This window comes from Nannospalax galili, unplaced genomic scaffold (genome assembly GCF_000622305.1).
Source record: "Nannospalax galili isolate Female #2095 unplaced genomic scaffold, S.galili_v1.0 scaffold100, whole genome shotgun sequence".
NCBI lineage: Eukaryota > Metazoa > Chordata > Mammalia > Rodentia > Spalacidae > Nannospalax > Nannospalax galili.
This window is the reverse complement of record NW_008352891.1, coordinates 6,741,895-6,745,351: the sequence shown is the minus strand read 5'-3', so window position 1 is coordinate 6,745,351 and position 3,457 is coordinate 6,741,895.

Here is a 3,457-nt window from a genome sequence, read left to right as displayed (position 1 = left end):
ATCTTCAAAAAAAATTTAAATTTTTCACGTGTGTGTGTGTGTGTGTGTGTGCATAACAACATTTCCACATACATGGCAGTAGTACCATGAGCTGGACCAGAAATACAGTTGAAGAGGCAAGAGGAAAGGAAACTACAGGAGAAAAAAACTCCCAAAAAAATAAGCCAGCCCTAGTGGCACAGACCTGTAATCCCAGATGCTCAGAAGGCTGAGACAGAGAGATCACAAGTTCAAGGCCTGCCTGGGCTACAGAGTAAGTTCAAGGCCAACATGGACAACTTAATGAGACCCTGTCCCAAAACTATAAAAGAATGTGCCCAGCATGGTGGTGGTACACATCTTTAATCCAAGCACTAGGGAGGCAGAGGCAAGCAGATCTCTGTGAGATAGGCTAGCCTGGTCTACATAGCAAGTTCCAGGCCAGCAGGAGCTAAAGGAGACCCTGTCTCAAAAAAAAAGTTAGGGATGTTGCTCAGTGGTAAGGTGCTTGCCTAGCCTGTGTAAGGCCCTAGGGCCAATCCCCAGTACTGAAAACCAAAGAAAAGAAAGAAAATAAAATTCACAGAGAAGGGTATGGCAGAAGGTTTATAGACCTCGACATAGTCTGAAGAGTGTGGAAACATGAGCTACAGCACCACAAAATTTTCTTTAATGGAGAAGAATGTTCATGATGTGTTCTCTGCTTCCAAACAAGTCTATCGTGGGAAAACAAGCAAGTCAACAACTATGGGCACATTTCTGAAGAGTGTTACTTCCTCAGGAAGAGCTCAGGCCAGTCCTCCAGGAGATGTCCAGAAGAAGGGGGTCACCTCAGCGTAGGAAATAACAGCCTCATGTGAATCATTGCCCCTTGAAGACCTTTTCAGGGACAAAATATGGCGTGGAAAACTATTGAGATCAATTATCCTGACCCTATGTAAGCTCTAGACTTGTGTTTGTGTCTTACTTTTTTTTTTTTTTTTTTTTTTTTTTGGTCTTTTTGAGACTGGGTCTCCCTGTAGCTCCAGCTGGCTTGGAACCTTGCTATGTAGACTAGGCTGGCCACAAACTCAGATGTCCACTGCCTACCTCTGCCTCCCAAGTGCTGGGATTAAAGGCATGCACCACCATACCCAGCTGTGTCTTACATTTTTCAAAAGTGGGTTTTGTAAATTTATTTTTATTTTATGTGTATGAGTGTATTGCTTGCATGTAAGTGCATCCATGTTGTGCAATGCCTGCAGAGGTCAGAAGAGGACATCAGATTCCCTGGAACTAGAGTTTGAACAGTTGTTAGCCATCATGTGGGTGCTGGGAATCGAACCCTGGTCCTCTGCAAGAGCAGTCAGTGCTCTTAACTGCAGAGCCAACTCTCCAGTCTCCCCAAAAATGTTTTTAAATTATGTATATGTATTGTCTGTGTGTGGGTTTGTGCATGTGAGTGCAGTGTTGGAGTTACAGCTTGCTGTGAGCTGCCCAATATGGATGCTGGGAACCAAATTCAGGTCTTCTGAAGAGCAGTATGTATACTTAACCACGTAGCCATCTCTCCAGCCCCCTCTGTCTTGGTTTTTAACAGAAGAGTTTGTTTACCTTTTTTTTTTTTTTTTTTTTTTTTTTTTTTTTTTTTTTTTTTGGATGGTCTTTCTAGTCCCAGTCTGCCTGGAAGTCACTATGTGGACCAGGTTGGCCTCAGTCTAAAAGAGATTCACCTGCCTCTGCTCCCAAGGGCTGGGGACTAAAGGCATGCACCAACACACTCAGCTATTTATTTGCTTTTTAAGAACTGTATGTCTGGCCAGGCATAGTGGTGCATGCCTTTAGTCCCAGCACTTGTGAGGCAGAGGCAGGCAGATCTTTGTGAGTTCAAGGCCAGCCTGGTCTACATAGTGAGTTCAGGTCAGCTGGGACTACAGAGAGACCCTGTCTCAAAAAGACAAAAAAAAAAAACAAACAAAACGGTATGTCCGTGAATGTTATGTGTAAATGTATGTGTACTACATGCATGTAATGCCTGTGGAGGCCAAAAGAGGGCATCGGATCCCCTAGAACTGGAGTTACGGATGGTTATTAGTCACTATGTGGGTGCTAGGAACCAAAACTGGGTCCTATGCAAGAGCAGCCAGTCTTCTTAACTGCTGAGCCATCTCTCCAGCCCATTTAGAGAGTGAAATTTTTATTTTGTTTTGTTATATTGGTTTATTTGTTGTTTTGTTTTTATTTGTTGTTTTGTTTTGTTTTGATTTGTTTTGTTTTGTTTTGAAGCAAAGTTTTCCTGTAGCTCCTGCTGGCAGAACCCATGATTTGAACCAGGCTGGCCTCATTTCACCAGAGATCCACCTGATTCTGTTTCCCATGTGCTTGGATTAATAGCATTCCTCACCCTTCCTGACAAGAATAAATCCTTTTTTTAGTTAGAAGAAAGTTTATAGGATGATACAAATAAATTTTTATATAACTGTAAAATGTATTTGTGTATTTTTTTTTCTTTTGGTCTTTTTAAGACAGGGTCTCCCTGTAGCCCCAGCTGTCCTGGAACTCACTATGTAGACCAGGGCTGGCCTTGAACTCACAGAGATCCGCCTGCCTCTGCCTCCCGAGTGCTGGGATTAAAGGCGTATGCCACCATGTCCAGCTTGTATTTGTGTATTTTAAAAGTAAAAAAGTTACAGTAAGTTAAGGCTACTTTATTATCGAAGAAAGAAAATTGCTTTTTATAAATTTCATGGATTCTAAGTGTGCAGTGTTTATAAAGTCCACAGTAGATACGGTCCAGGCTTCTCACCCACTCTCTCTGACTCACTGACTTACAGAAGGCAGCTTCCATGCCTGCAAACTCGGTCGGTGGTAAATGCCCTAAATGGGTGAACTATCTTTTATACTGTATTTGTGGGGGGTGATCTATGTGTGTGCATGTGTGTGTAAAGGACAGAGGTTGATTTTAGGTGTATTCTTTGATCATTCTCCACCTTATTTTTTGAAACAGGGTCTCTCACCGAACCTGGAGCTCGCTGACTGACTAGGAAGACTGGCCAACAAGCTCCAGGGATCCTCCTAGCTCTGCCCCCCACCAAACCCCCAAAGCATTGGGGTTATAGACCTGCTGTGCCATGTCAGCTTTTATGTGGGTGCTGGGGATCTGAACTCAGATTCTCATGCTATGGTGGAGGGAACACTTTACCAATGAGCCATCTCCCCAGCCCTCCTGTACTGCATTTTCCCTGTAGTGTTTCTATACTTAGATATATAAATACCATTGTGTTACAACTACCTGTAGTATTCTGTGCAGTATCCTGTGTACAGGTATGTAGCCTAGGAGCACTGAGCTATCTCATGCAGCCTAGATGTGTAGGAGACTAATCCATGTGGGTGAGTAGAAGTGCATACAATGGTATTTGCACAAGATGCACTTCTCATAATGTATTCTCACTGTCCAGCTCTGAAAGACTGTGTATATAACAGTATGAGAGAAGAATAA